This window comes from Vicia villosa, linkage group LG6, assembly GCF_029867415.1.
Source record: "Vicia villosa cultivar HV-30 ecotype Madison, WI linkage group LG6, Vvil1.0, whole genome shotgun sequence".
Taxonomy (NCBI): Eukaryota; Viridiplantae; Streptophyta; class Magnoliopsida; order Fabales; family Fabaceae; genus Vicia; species Vicia villosa.
The window spans coordinates 87714947-87731669 of NC_081185.1; the positions used below are offsets into that span (position 1 = coordinate 87714947).

General features: G+C 36.4%; 1 long non-coding RNA gene across 3 annotated transcripts; it reads left to right on the forward strand.

The window, feature by feature from the left end:
* Nucleotides 1-10461: 10461 nt before the first annotated feature.
* On the forward strand, nt 10462-16062 carry LOC131609292 (uncharacterized). 3 transcript variants are annotated; one of them, XR_009286058.1, is made up of 6 exons: nt 10462-10986; nt 11261-11438; nt 11975-12150; nt 13297-13386; nt 13893-14047; nt 14118-16062. It is a non-coding gene; the product is annotated as an uncharacterized LOC131609292 (long non-coding RNA). The 3 variants fall into 3 exon arrangements; XR_009286059.1 differs by having other exon boundaries at nt 11261-11420; XR_009286057.1 differs by having other exon boundaries at nt 11261-12150.
* The last annotated feature ends 661 nt before the right edge of the window (nt 16063-16723 follow it).

The following is a 16723-nucleotide window of genomic DNA, read 5'->3' on the forward strand; positions in this document are numbered from 1 at the left end:
TGGCACCGTTAGATGCGGTGATCAATAGATTTGATCAGTATAGCTAACGGATTAAGGGGCATTGCTGGTTACTCAGATCGATAGATTCGATCATCGCGGGCAGCAAATCAAATGTATTTTAATTTGATAATTAAATCTCATGTTTTATTCTTTAATCTCTCGTCTAATGCGACTAATAGCTTTAGTCGGATCGAGGAGAGAATTATTCAAGAATTAATCGAATTAATATTTTTGCCAAATGGCAATGGGATTGGGCAAACCCTAATTTCTTAATAGACTTTTCTAGGGTTTCTGTGATTTAATATTAATTAAAATTAATTAAATCAATTAAGTTGAATAATCGACATAATCGAATAATCGGGAGAAATCCTAAACCTAACCCTAATTTTATTTTTCTAACCCTAATTTATCAATTAATTTAATTACACATGATGAATTAATACTTAATTCAATTAATTATCAATAAAATAGAAAATATAAAATAAAACCTGGGCTGTGATCACGTACTGCGCGTTCTTGAGGGTTCACCATGGACCTGCATGTTATGGATCCTTGGATGGAGCGCCAGAAAGATCCTGTGGTTATGCTGCGAGGACGTAGGGTGGTCTTTAGTAGACGTGCAGCGTAGGATCTGCATGCTGATTATAGCAAAACATGCTGAGAAAATAGTGAGAAAACATACATGACCTGGGATTCGAACCCAGGTCTTTAGGCTTAGCAACGATACGCCTCAGCCACTTGGACTGCCTTTCCTTGCTGATATAATAATATGCCAAAAACCATAAGTATGAAACAAAATTGTATTTAAAATTCAAAACAAAAGGAGCGCCCTGCACTGTTCCCCTTCGTCTTCCTCGTGAAACAAAACCCAGACCTATGGCAACGCTTTTGTTGCGTGGCCGTAGACCCCCAAGCATCAAAATCAACAACCAAGCCTGATAAATCAAAAAGGCAACCATGGTTTAACCCGAAACCATCCCTTGAGTCCGATGGTACCACTAATCTGGTCCAATTTTGCCTATATCAACGAACCCCAAATTTAGAGCTTTTAAACCTAACAATGGCAACTAGCAGAATCCGCAGCCAAACTCGTAATTAACGATGCAGAAACGGTCTAAATACCATACCAATTCATAATATCATATCAAAAGGGATTTATGCGTGATGAATTTAAGAAAACGAAAGCAATTTTATTTGAGCAAACCGTGGCCGATATGGCGTGTTTCTTGGCGGTGTAACCTTGGGGAATGGATGAAACTTCTTCTCTGATGCACCGGGGACGTGTTTGAAACTTAAACCGCTTCTGAATTGGTCCCAAACTGCTAATACCGAATTGACTTTTTTCTCCAAAAATTCTGCCGATTCTCCTCCTGGCGCGTATGAACAATCTGAACATATATAGAGGAAATTCTAGGTCAACAAAATTGAATCACATCTTGCTGGTTTTGGATATTGTTACTTGATTGCAAATCAAAATATAACTTTCCAATCTTGTTTTTTTCCTTATTCTACTGTCAATCTTTCCCTTCCTATTCTCACGCCTCCTCCAAATTGATTCTTTGGGCTTTTTTCTTTTTTTTTTTAATTTAATAATCTGATAATAATAATAATAATTAATAGTAATAGTAAAATAATAAAATAATAATAATTAATGAGAATAGTAAAATACTAATATAATACATTCTTATTTAACATCCCCATTTAATCAATTCATACTAAAACAAAGACAAAATTTGTATATTTGTATATGAAAGAGATTAATATAAAAATGATAAATGTTATATATGATTTAAACCCATATCAAGAATTAGTGTCATACCCTAATTTTTGACCCCCCTGAGATGACATATCTTCAGGATTTTTCATCAAGTCAAAGCAAGTACCCAGAACAGCCTGACATTCAATCGAGGGTGTTCAAAGACAAAAAAAAAACTCAGGCAAAGGATCAATCAATAAAGGGATTAGTCTCTAATACAATCATGAGACTCAAGAGCTTCATTATTTCACCTATGATTGATTAGACACCCAGTCATCTAAACACAGAATTACTCAGATCCACAGACTAGGGTTTGGAGCCTATCAAGGACTAAAATCAGGGATCACTTTTGGGAAACCCTAAAAAGCCCCAGGGAACCATTCAAAGACATCAATCATCTCCAAATAACTCATATGACAAGATCCACTGGACATTACACCTCAATTCAAAGTCTACAGTCATCATTGTCCTCTGGTCGACAATTAGGGTTTTTGACCTAGTTCACCAAGATAGTTGACTTTTAATCAGGGCATGGATCCAAAACTCAAGACATGATTCAAGAATCTCTACTACCTCAATATAATCCATTTACATCATTCATTTGAGGAAAAGATCTTGTTTCTACACAAAAGCCCAAAAATTCACTTTGTCAGGAAAAGTCAACTGTGTGGGATCATCATTGACTTTTAAGGTTTTTGGTCAAAAAATGACTTTCAAAGATCAATATCATCAATTTATGGATGTCAAAGTCATTTGACCAAAGAAATTCAAAGAAATTCATCAAGGAGCAAAAAGTCGGGAATTAGGGTTTTTGAGGGCATGGTGAGAACTCAAAATTTCACCTACACAACTCAAAAAACTTCCAACATGAAAGTTGTAGATCTTGCAAAATAAAACAACATCTCACATAAGAACTTTTTTCAAAAGCTCAACCATTTAAGGGTTTTGAAAATTTTGAAGTTTTAGGTCATAAATACTTAGAAAATTTTCTAAGTGTTTTAACCTAGTTTTCATCCAACTTTGGGCTCATTTTTCACAAATTTCCCAAATGATTCTGAAGAAGACATAAACTAATGATTTGAAGTAGATGTTTATGGCTTTCCAAATTGTGTTCAACCTTCTCCAAATTCAATTTGAGCTAAGAGTTATGCTTGTTCAAAGTTGGCCTCATGAAGTAAAATTATAGGTCATGCATCATTTTTGAACTTTGAAATTTTGTGCACATGACGTCAATTATGGATGCTACACGACCCATAACATATCTGAAACAATGCCATGCATTCATTTTCACCATGCCATAAGAATTGAAGAAGATTCTAAAAACAAGAACATGTGATTATGTAATGATTACATTTGTGAATTTATGGCAAATTGATGAATCACCCAAGGAATCTTCTCACCAACCAATTAGAGCTTATTTCTGGCTCAGAATTGTACCCTAAGATTAAGCAAAATCGAGGGCTAGGGGATTGATCAAATGGAATCAAAATTCTCATCATTGCACTTGGGATATTCTTTGAATTTCTTCATGGCTAAGAAACCAAAACTCTCCCACTAAGCAAGCTCACTCTCTCAATCAGTACTGAACCAATTGCCTATAATTAGAGGCCTCATTCTCATTCAAAAAACACACCAAAGCAACAGAATTCTTGCTTTCTCTTTTCTTTCTTCATACTTAGTTTTTTCAAAGGTCCTTTGGCAAGAAGACTCGGATTCTTCAAACCAAAGCTCTCTCTTTGAAAATAAGTATTCAAACACATTGAGGGAGGCATTTGGAGGTGATCCAAACCTCTGGAACACTGCTGGGCGTGGAGAATCATCATCTCCACCTCTCATTTGGAGCACTTGCAGTTGGAGGACCACAGAACAATTCAGGAGGTTCCAAGCAAGGTTAGGCATCCAGGCACGTTCCTCAGGTCATAGTGAAGCTAACCAGATGGCTGCAGCTCATCTGTAACTCGAGAATCATCACCCTCCATGTTCACTTGAAGCTGAAATCGAGGGAGGTCCATAGAGCAATTCAGGAGGATTCAAGCTCCAATAAGCATTCAGTTAGCATCATTGAGTCTCAGGGAAGCTATTGAGATCATTCATTCAAGCCCAGGTGCTCTCTATCACCCTCACGACCTCCATTTTCAGAGGTAAGTTTCTGAACCTCACCTCTTTAATTTAAGCACTCTTTGTGATAAAGCTCGATTCTATCTTGTTCAGCATCATCAGAGGATTGAAAACCCTCTATCATCATTCATTTATCTTTCAGTATAGTCATTTAATTTGATTTTTAAAATTTAGGGTTCTTCACGATTTCTGGTAAATTAGTTAGATGTAGTTAATATAAATAGATATTAGTTACATATTTAGATTCGTGAGGAAATTTGGAGTGAAATTCATCTTTACATCATCACGTTTGGTTGAGAAACGAGTAAGTTCAGAAATTCAAATTTGAAGAGCTTGAGGTTGAAGATGAAGATGGTGGGTGGCGCCATTTTTGAATTCTCAGGGGAGGGTTTAAAATATATTTAACTGAAAGCGTGTTTTAAACGAATACATCGTTTGCCCTAGTGGCCTCACATGCGCTCTTAGTCTCCTCATGCCTCAAGTCTGGGGTTCGAGTCCCCCTCGCCCCAGACTTTTTGTTTCTTTTATTTTTCCATGATTAACCACTTGTTTGAAAATATAATGAACTGGATGTGTGACAATAACACCAAGCGCGCGTTGGCCCAGTGGTGTTATTTTGGGTAAGTGACTTGGAGGGCGTGAGTTCAATCCCTCTAGGTGATAAAACATTATTTTTTATCACTTATTTCCTTCAATTTTTTTCACAACTTCACACAATTAATTAACCTATCAAACTAATTTATTTTCACTTCATTTTTCACACACTTGTCATTTAATACATCTATTTTGTGAATAATCAAAAAAATCATAAAAATATTATTTATTTCATATATTTTTATTAGGTTTAAAATAGTATGTTTTAAGTGCTTTATTAAAAAACTTTAAATATATACATTCACTTTGTTTTAACCTAATCATTTTGTAAATAAAGTTTATGATAAAACCCTAATTGTTTAGGTCTTAATTAGGCATAGATCTTCATCTTTACCTTAATTAAGTTGACCTTTTTGTCAAATTTCAAAACTGTTTTCAATCTCCGAATAAATCAAATGATTAAGGTTTTCAAACAACAAAACCTTGTATCATTCCAAATCATTTTTCAAATTGCTTTTACACCAGTACTGTAAAGTATTGGGCCTCTAATAGAGTGTAAGTCCCAAAAACCTTCTCTTCTTAGCTTGTTTTCAAAACTGTATTTTCAAAATCTTCTTTCTGTTTTCAAAACATTCTTCTGGTATTTGAAGGGCATTATTCCCGGTGAAACTCTTCAGATACCTATGTGACCTTTGTCCATCTTCACTTCTTCTGTTTTCAAAAACCATTAACTGTTTATCATATATATTCAACTGTTATCAACAAAACAACAAAAATATTGTTGAGGCTCTGTACATACTTCTTCAAAGGCCTCCACTCCATCCAGGTTAGGCTTTACAAGCTTTCAATTTACAGTCTTTATTTAAATTACTGTCAAATATAAACTGTGCATATATTAGTTTAGAACTACGTTTGAGTATAAACCCTAGGACAGTTAAACTATATGTATATTATAGGAATATGGCCTAGGATTGAGAATGTCTTCCCGGTGAAGGCTCTTTCCTAATTAGAGATCTGTAGTTCAAACCCCCAAGATGAATTATTCCCGGTGAAACATCTTGGTAAAAACCTTAGAATCCAAATAATAGGACACATCCACCCAAAGAGGAATTATTCCCGGTGAAACCTCTTACCCATTTGCTTAGAGCCAAAATAAGTTCAAAACTACATAGCTTTCTCTTGTGCTATAACAAGGACCCTCGATTAGCCTCCTCTTGGGCTTTGTACAAGGACCCACAGGCTTCTTAAAAGCATTTCCAGCTTCCTCTTGAGCTTGTATACAAGGACCCATCAGGTTTCTTATAAACATAGGAACAGGTCTTTAGTCACCTTTTAGCCTACCCTGGTGAGTTTCTTCCAATTTAAACCAGACTTTAAACAAGCTAAGTTTGTCTCAATTCTACATTGAGTACATTTTTGGAATGAGAGACATGGACAGTCTCTGTCACCCTTATCTTCATCAATCTTCCTTAGCAGAGTCTAGGATCTATGTTTATTTTTTCCTCAGCATGAGTCAGCCTTCATCTTGGGCTTTAAACAAGAAGTCTCCATTAGATAATCTTTCTGCCATTCATTTCAACAAAACCCCTGGAAAGGGTTAGCCTCCAAATCAATCCATTATTTCAATAAAACCCCTGGAAAGGGTTAGCCTCCAAAGTCAATTAAAATCAATCATTTCAACAAAACCCCTGGAAAGGGTTAGCCTCCAAAGTCAATCAATCCATCATTTCAACAAAACCCCTGGAAAGGGTTAGCCTCCAAAGTCAATTAAAATCAATCCATCATTTCAATAAAAAACCCCTGGAAAGGGTTAGCCTCCAAAGTCAATTAATAAAAATGTCAAAAAATAAAGATTCATTTCTCTTAGGAGATAATTTCCCCAAAAGAGTCAAAACCCCTGGAAAGGGTCAGCCTCCAAAAAACATGATAAAGTCAGTCTTTTATCAAATAATTCACCAGCTGAGTCAAAATCCCTGGAAAGGGTTAGCTTCCAAAGAAAAACAGTCTTTCAATAAATAAAATCTCCTCAGTAGAGTCAAAAACCAACAAAAACAGTTAGCCTCAACCTTGGGCTTCATACAAGGCACCAAACAATAAAACTCCCCTGTCAAGAGTCACCCTCAACCTTGGGCATTGTACAAGGCAGATAATAGAGTCTCCCCAGTGAGTTCTTCATCATTTAGTAGCCATAACCTTGGGCTTTGTACAAGGCAGATAAACCATATTTTCATGTGTCAAAGATTCCTAACACCTAGGATCTTTTCCCCATAGAGTCATCCATACTCAGTTTATTTAAGAGTCTGCCACAACCTTGGGCTTTGTACAAGGCAGAAAATAATGTTTTCCCTAGCTAGAGTCAGCCACAACCTTGGGTTTTGTACAAGGCACACAAAATAGAGTCATTCATAGTCAAAAATTCAGTTATCCTCAGCAGTCAGCCACAACCTTGGGCTTTGTACAAGGCACATAAATAGAGTCTCCCTAAGTAGAGTCAGCCTCAATTCTGGGCTTTGTACAGAACACAAAAATACCCTGTAATTAATCCCCAGTGGAGCCATCTCCCAAAGTCAATAATAATTAATTAATCAATCAAAAGCCTCAAGCTTGGGCCTCATACAAGCCAGCTAAATTCAAATCTTTTATACAGTAGATAGACATAGCTTATCTCTATAGAGAGATATTTTTACTACTCTACCACATTCAAACAAACAAACATTTCAATTTCAATTTCAATCAAAGTCTCCCATTTAGGACTCTGAAAGACATGCTCTGGCACATCCCCAGACTTGTACACTTTCACTAATTTGGACGAGAATCTTTCTTTCATTTTAGAGGCACGATGGCTGTCATACTTGATCAACCAAGTAGACTCCCCTCTTAATGAAACATCATTTTTTTTAACTTTTCTGTCACTTTTAAATGTTTGTGGTAGAATAGTACAAATACCTCTCTGTAAAGATGACTTCATGTCTCTTTACTGTAAACAGAGATTTAATTCCAAGCTTCAACCTTGAGCTTCAAGCAAGGCACCAAAAACAATTAATTTCCCTAGTTAGTTCCCCGAACTACATTAAGCTCTGACTTCCACTAGGGATATGTAGGCATGAGGTTCACAAGGAATCTCAGCGAGCTAATAAAATACCAAAAATAGTCAGTCTGTCTATCTGTCTGTCTTTTCAAATCAATTCAATTCCTTCTCCTAACACAAAGGAGAAACTTTCCCAATCATTAGCAGCAAACACAATCACAAATGACATAGAGAAGGTTCCTGTAGAGTACTACAGATATGTAGGGTGTTTAAACACTTCCCTATGTATAACCGACCCCCCGGACTCCAGAATTTCTAGTCTAGGTGAAATCCCCACACTTAGCAAACTCCTAGGGTTTAGTTGAGATCTTTTTTCCCCTTTCCTACTCGTAGGACAAATAAGAAAGTTCGTGGCATATCGTAGGAAGAACTGAAATAAAATTCATCCCACCACGGGCGCATTCTCCTTCCAAATTTCGCGTGAAGGGTTTAGCGTGCCGTCCTCCCAAGTGAAACGGGGAGGTAAAGAAAACGACACCACAGTTAAAATGGCGACTCTGCTGGGGATATAAGTGTTAAAAACCTTGGTTTTTCATCCAAACCAATGGTTGACCTGTTGCTGGTCCAACCCCAATGAGGAATTAGGGATGCCAAATTCCCCCTCAAACAAGAGAGGTCCTGCCTAACCTCTGTGTCATATCATGTGATTGTTGCATATATATTTGTTTATTTTGTTTATTCTGTATCGGGATAGGGCTTGATTCCCCCTTGTGGTGAGAAATCCTATACCCGAATTTGAGTGCAACATAAGATAGGATGGAGGATGTCTTCCCGGTGAAGACCCTCTAATCTTGGTTTCCAAGTCTACTCTTGGGATTTGCCTGGCTGGTTGTGATTAACTGCGCCACTGCATTCCGAGACTGATTTGTACCAGGAGGACCTAGAAACACATTAACCCCACTTAAAGCCTTTTTTTTAGGACGTAGAGCGGTGATTACGGAAGTAATTGTCACGCAGATACTACACTCAGAGAAAACTCTCTTATAGATACCAATCAACGTATCTTTAAGGTTGAGCAAAAACTCTGAGACCCCTAGAACCCGTTCTACAGGTACAAAAATCCTTAACCTTAGTTTACCATTGGGGCGGGGATTGCGTTTGGACTTCATGACCACTATACCCTTCAACGCCATGTTTGTTTAAAACTCTTGTGTGTGCATTCATGCATTCATGCATCATTCATTAATAACAACTAAAAACAAAAAGAGTCTTTTTCGAGTCGTTTTTCAAGGAAACTAAATAACGAACGTTTTGAACTTCATAGAAAGAGAGAAACGGAGAAAGGACTTAAGGATCTATACCATGGATTATGGAAGAAAGAGAGCTAGGAAATACACCTTCAAGATTCCCCAGGTCGAGGAACTGGGAAAGCTCGGAAAACTGGTGGTCAACCCCCAGGTTTTCAAGGAGAAGTATGGAAAACTTCTGCCTTTGCTCAATACCAACATCGTGGATGGAATCCTTCCCACCTTGGTACAGTTTTACGATCCAACGTATCATTGCTTCACCTTTCCAGATTATCAGCTCATGCCTACTTTGGAGGAGTACTCTCGTCTGATTGGAATACCCGTGTACGCGCAAGATCCGTACTCCGGTTTGGAAAAGAATCCTGACGACATTATCATCGCTGCAACTACTCCTTTGAACGTAGTCGACATCACAACTCATATGGTGAGTAGAGGAGGAATTCAAGGATTGCCCTCCAAATTCCTGTTTGATCAAGCTCGGTACTTTGTCGGCATCCAAGATATGAGCGCTTTTGAGGAAATCTTGGCTTTGCTTATCTACGGATTGTTTTTGTTTCCTAACATTAACGATTTCGTCGACATCAACGCAATTAAGATCTTCTTAATTGGAAATCCAGTTCCAACCTTGCTTGCGGATGCTTATCACTCTGTGCATTCAAGGAACCTGCAGCGAGGAGGATTAATTACATGCTGCGTACCGCTGTTGTACGAATGGTTCGTTTCACACCTGCCAAAGTCTAGCACTTTCTGGAATATGAGGGATGGCCTTTACTGGTCACAGAAAATCATGTCTCTCACTCATACAGACATTGATTGGTGTAGTCCTGACAACGACGAAACCAAGATCATCTTCAGTTGTGGAAGTTTTCCCAACATACCCCTTATTGGAACTAAGGGAGGAATTAGTTACAATCCAGCTTTAGCCCGTCGTCAATACGGCTATCCCATGAAAAATATACCAAGTAACATCCAATTGGAGGGTCTGTTCTTCAAGAACATCGACGATCATGGCAACATGCTGAAGAAGGAAATTGTCCAAGCCTGGCGTCTTGTACACAGCAAAGGGAGAAGATTGTTAGGAAAACATCTTTGCATCTCCCTGGATCCTTACCTTCAATGGGTACGCGTCAGAGCATTCAAGCTCAGGATGCCATATCAGCATCAAGAACCTATTCCCCTAAGGGAACCAATTTACCTTTTCTCCACCGATGTTGAAAAACTACAAGCGGCATTAAACAAGGTATGCCAAGAAAGGAATGCTTGGAGGAACCACTAGTACAAAAATACCTTTTTAGTAGAGGTTGTTAAGTCAGTTCACTATCCACCTGACTTAAGAAGTAACGCGGTGGAATTTTTGTAATTATTCGTAACTTTATTAGGTCGGGTGCATTTTTAACTGACTTAACAAAGATTAAATAAAAAAAATATGATTCACATTTAATTTCTTAAGTCACTTGTGTTCGCTAAGTGACTTAAAAAGTTTATTTATTAAGTCAGGTGTTTCCCACCTGACCTAAGAACAGCTATTTACTTGTAACAAATTAAATTTTAATGTGTATCATGAGGAATCGAACCCGACACTCTTTAAAAATAGTTTTACATTAAATTAAATTTGCTAAAAACAATAAAAAAAATAAGACCAATTTTATTCCCCACTTTTTATTTCTCTTCGTGAAGTTATGTCGCCTCCCTCAAAATCAATCTCATTCACTCTCTCAAACACTGAGTCATTCATTACATCTCTGAACTAAAACTGCGTCGTTGTGCCAGTAATTCCTATAGCTAAAATTACCCCCAAATCGCATGGGGTTAGGGTTTACTATGCATCAATGTTTTTCAAATCAACAGAAGATGGCGTATCAGGGTTATGCATAACCGATGCGTTAACGGACGACAAGCTTTGCTAGATTCCGGCGAAATTTGATAACGATAAAGACAAGGAAATGTTCGGTTTGGTATGTAAGTGATGGACTCGATTGCAGAGCACCGAAAGGAACAAGCTTGTCGAAGGCGCCGGTGCTAACTTGCTCCGAAAAATGGCTGATAGGTTCACACGCTTGGTTGAATTGGAACTTGCTCTGTCTATTTCTCATTCATTTTATCCTGGGGTTATTGATTCGGATCTTGCTGTTATCGCCAATGGTTTTATATGATTGAGGATCTCAATTTTCATAACTGTAAAGGTATATTAACTGTTTTCATTTTTCTATTTTACTTTTCTGAATCCTGATTATGAGTAATAGTGCAGCACTTTAGGAGTTTCAGTGTTCTATATTTTTGTTCTTGTTTATTGATAAGTGTGTTAGATTTAAAATCTTATTATTTGTCACAAGAAACAAAGACTTTTCATTATGTTATTTTTCGAAAAATAATACATGTTATTAGTAGAAACAAATAGTCCAAGTTGTCCACAATTAAAGTAAATTAACACTATATATATTTTTCATTGGTATTTAGAATGCAAGTGAGAAAGAATCTGGTTCAAAATTTCATCTTTACTAGATGTTGATTTCAAGCTTTTTTGAAGAAATTGAAGTGAATATTTACATCAAAATAATTCAGCACCTGCCATGAGCTACAACACAAGCCCATTGAAACTTTGTTCTTGACAGTACAGGTTTCAAACTCTCAATTAGTAAGGCATTTGTTTGTTCAATTAGTTTTACGTTTATAGGACTCGAAATTGATTCATACGCACACACAAGATTAAATCTGGCAGTCTCCTACTAGCTCTGTTATTGAGATACAAAATTATGCTAACATCACAAGACATTATGATCTAAAATGTTATTTTATAACTAAAGTAAGTGTATCCTTTTGTACCGAAAGAAATAAAAAATAGTAAAATAGAATAATAGGTACACATATCTAGGCATGTATTTGAAAAAAATTAAAAATATTTAAACTTGTTTTATTTGGTACTGGCACACCCCCCCTTAATTGTTTTCTGGCCAACCGCAGGCAATAACATCACAAGACATGGTAGAATTAAATTCTAGATAGAGGGAGAATACCACTCCCAAAGACATAATTATAGTGATTGTTACTAGCATGCATTGATTTGTTTCATTCTTTCTTTTAGGGACAATAGATAACTATTCAAATTCAAACGTATATTAAATTAGCTGTGATTACATCGAACTTGATCATATTCAAATGTATACTTTTTAGTTGCGTAAAAAAAGGCTCAAAGACATCAAATTGAGACGTTCTTTCAATGGCTTCTCTGGCGGCGGATTCACGTCCTCATAGACTATATCCATTCATCGAGTTTAGTGTTTATGTTGCTTGTTTTCTTAGATGAAGAGTCGCGATTCTCCGGGTGTTTGGTTCCGACAATATCAAAGGTATAAGACATAATTTTTTATGATGAAATTGTTGCACTTTTTGGCACTAAAGTAGCAGGTTATAGCTTGAGTGAACTAGAAAATTATTTTAATAACTTTGCTCTATAACATTCAGGATTTCATTGTTTTTTTATTATGAATGAAAATCACTTGTTTTTTATTTAAAACACAAAATTCAATCTAATGGAACTGAAGCAGAGGCATGTCGGACTGAAATATAATAGAAAAAATTCAATCCTTTGAAAGTTTGGTAAAAGTAAACAGTAAGCTTTCTCAATTGTATATCCATGTTCAAATTGAACGTCTATATAGTAAGTTTTGATCAAGATAAGCCTAATTTAGTGATATTATTGTGCTTGTGGAATTGACTTTCAAGAGCGAGGGGTGTAAATTATGCTTGGAAGGCTTGGTCTATTTCTTTTTTGCATATGATTTTCCCATGATAAAAGTTAAATCCTTGATGAATGTTGTATTTATTTATCATTTGAAGTTGTGTATTAACATACATAATGAACAAAATTATGTACTAGTGATTATTAACTATGATGTGTTAAGCTTTGGTGCCATGTAAAGGTCCCATCTTAATTTCAAGCTTTAGAATATGGTTAAGTCTTATTTGCTAGTGATTTCTAAAACAAGTGAGAAAAATCTGTTGTTTGACATTTATAACATGTTGTAGTTGTTTTATATCCTTGTTTTTTTTTTTTGACATTTTATATCCTTGTTTTATACCATTCAAACTTGGTATATCTATAAGTAATAAAAGTAACTTATTATTATAGGTCTTGGTTTTCTTTCTCTCTTTAGGTCTCTGGTTTTCTAACATGTTGAAACTTAAACCTTGCTAGTGTTTTGTTGCTCGATCCAGTATGCTTTAGAGTAGCTGTTTTGTTTTGGTTACATTGCAAGGTTCCATTTTATGGTGTCTCATAGTGTAGTAGTAGTAGTGGGGCTTGTGTGAGGTTTTTGTGTCCACAACCAATGTAATGATTCTATATAAAATAGGTAATGAGGTGAAAAATGTATAAGGAGATAATTAAATATTTTATTAGAAGTTCAGTTTAATGCTCATGAAACTTCATATTCAATTTAAGTATTCATGTTCATGTCAATGAAAGTAATAATGTAATTTATCACTTATTGCAGCAAAATTGCATCATTTTGGAAATATCTCCTGCTGATCAAGATCTTACTACCTCAGATGCAATTAAGTTTACTGTGAAGTAGAGCCTAAAGGTAAGAACAAAATATCGAACATGATTTTGTTGATAAATTAATTGTTGGAGGAATGTGTTATTTGAAGTTAGTTGTACTAATTAATTTTATAAAATAGCAAAACCTAATAGACTATGACAGATGTTTAAAATAAAAACTTAGGTTCATAACCTCTATTGCAAAGAAAATCACATTGTTAATTGATTATGTCTCTTGTGTTCGGAAATTTGGATCATTTTTTCGTACAAAATAGCATGTATTAATTTTCTTCATAATATAATTATTAGCATTTGAAGAGCTAAATTTAGCTTGGTTGACACCAAAATTTGTGACTTAGATTCTATGTAGTTATAGTTCAAAAATATATATTGCATAGAAGTACATACTTACATTTTTTTGGCATAGTTTGGATGGGGTTCTAGAAAATACAAGCTGACAACTTGAAGTATTATTACAAGCAATTTACTGGATAATAAGATCACTATGTGACTGAAGATCACTCTCTGAAAATTGTGTTTTTTTTCCAGGGGATAGGATGTTTGGAGTTTTTATAAAGATTGATCTTATGGATAAGGGTATTGAGGCATCAAAAGGAACCCCTTCTACGTATCCTCCATCAAATTTGTCTATGGACACTCTTATCAAAAGTGCATTGAATGGATCTCAGGCACCATCAAATATGGTATGATATTTGATGCAAGTCACTGTATTTTTTTATGATTTGATTGCTGATACAATATTTCTAACCTCAGGGATATATTACACAATATAGCACTGATAGACTCAAGGATTATGATAAATTAGTGATTGGCCATCTACAATAGCATTCAAACTCGAGAGTTATTATCTGCAGCAACAGTCAGACTTGTTGAATTTGAACTAAAGTAGAGTTTGCTTTGCTGGTTGTTTCAATAGTGGTTGTTCTCCCTTTCACTGCTTGATATGTTTTACTTGGAATAATCATTATGTTGCAGTGAGTGGTGTATGATTTTCTCTAAAGTTAAAACTGTGAGAAACATGTCCTAGATTTTGCTCTGTCAAATTGTCAGGTTTATGATTTAAATTCTGCTATCTAGGATTCCTTGAATGTTGATGTGCCTGCTCATTTGAAATGATGTAATTATTGTTGTTTTGCTCCTTAAAATTGAGAGAAACCATGTGTAAATTTTGTTCCTTTTGACTATTGTGCTCCTTAGAATTAATTTAGTTATGAATTGAATGTTTCTCCTTATAATTAATTTTAGCTATGAATTAAATGTTGCACCTGAGGATTCCATGATATTTGTTGTAGATCCTTTGAATAGTTGGTTTTCTCCTTAGATACTTTTACAGCTTGTTGTTGGATTTGTTCTGCAAAGCCGTTGTGTAGGGGCTCGTGAGAAACAACTGTTTAAAAATATCCAACCTGTTAAGTCGGTTACGTATATCTGACTTAAGAAAGAAATCTGTTAATTCGGGTATAAATGACGATAGCATCTTCTGAATACCTTGACTTTTTAAGTCGGTTAATTATAACAAACCTAATAACTATTTCTTAAGTCAGGTCTAAAACCGACTTAAGAAGTCAAAACTTCTTATGTCGGCAACTCTTAAGTCAGGCTCGGAACCGTCTTAAGAATTCGATTTTAACCGACTTAAAAAGTGTTTTTTCTACTAGTGAACAAGTATCGAATCGTCAACACGGAAAACGTTGAGATTCAAAACATCCTAAGAAGGAAGGATGAGTTACTTGAAGTACTCGATCGACAAGTGACACAAACGTCACTTTCTCATCATATCCCTCCTGCTTCCTGGATTATCGATCAGCTCACGTCAGAGAACGCTCAGCTCAAGAAACAGAAGAAGATGTTAGAACGTGAAGTCGGCTCTTCATCAAAGTTTTAGAGTCCTTTCTCTCAGTTTCTCTGTATTTCCCTTTTCAAAGTGTGTAAAAACGGCGTTTTCGCTTAATTAATAAAAGTTTGATGTTTCATAACGTAATTATGGTGTTTCCTTGAAAAAATAATAACTTAATTGCATATCATACATCGCTTTAGTCGTACGCACTGACACGAGAATTGTCGCGGATCTAATAGTCACTTTCCTTTCTCCAGAAAGAGAGGAGGAGAAGGAGGTGAACCAAGACTTTCAAGCTGTCTCATCCATACAACACTCGTTCAAGTCGCAAGAAAAGAATGGAAGACTTTGAGCAAGAGAATGAAGAACTCAGGGAAGAGATTAATACTCTCAAAGGTACTGTTGAAAGACTCAATAGTATGGTAGAAGCCCTGGTAGTTGCGCAGAATCGACCAACGCCAGAAGAACCGCAAAGGACTGTGGTTTCCGAGATTGTTTCTACTCCTATTCCTCAGTATACCATGCCGCCTGATCGACCTTGGGGCATGCCGTATAACTTTACTCCAGAAGGGTACATACCTCCAGCTTCTGAAGCTCCAAAAGTCACCATGGATATGCGTCCACCGGAGGGTTACAAACCTCTGGAAATTGAAGTTCCAAGAGCAACGGCAATAGGTTTCGCACAACAGAATGCTGAGATTCCGAGATCTGCTGTCATGGCTTCTCCACAGCCGATTATGCATACTTTTCCCCCGCAGGGCGGACAAGTATATCATCACGCTCCAAGTGAGGATGCTGGCGTGTATGAAAGATTGGACGAGTTCCAAGAACAGTTTCTGCAAATGCAGAAGGAACTCAAGACTCTCCGAGGACAAGATCTATTTGGAAAAAATGCTGCAGACCTCTGTCTGGTTCCAAATGTTAAGATTCCTCACAAATTCAAAGTACCAGAATTCGAGAAGTATAAAGGGAATTCATGCCCACAAAGTCATCTTGTGATTTATGCTCGAAGAATGTCAACTCAGACTGATAATCAACAATTACTCATTCATTATTTTCAAGACAGCCTAACTGGTGCTGCACTCAAATGGTACATGAACTTGGACAGTTCAGAGATTCGTACTTTTCGAGACCTCAGAGAGGCCTTCGTCAAACAGTATAAGTACAATCTGGATATGGCTCCCGACAGAGATCAACTCCGGGCCATGACTCAAAAGGATAGAGAAAGCTTCAAGGAATACGCTCAAAGATGGCGTGAAGTTGCTGCTCAAATTTGTCCACCACTTGAAGAGAAAGAAATGACAAAAATCTATCTCAAAACTTTAAGTCCATTTTACTACGGACGAATGGTTGCAAGTGCACCAAGTGACTTTACCGAGATGGTAAACATGGGTGTGCGTTTAGAAGAAGCAGTTCGAGAAGGACGCTTGAACAAAGAACCAGAATCTTCTGTTGGTCCAAGGAAGTATGGAAGTTCTTTCCAGAAGAAAAAGGATCAAGATGTCAGCAATGTCTTGCACAA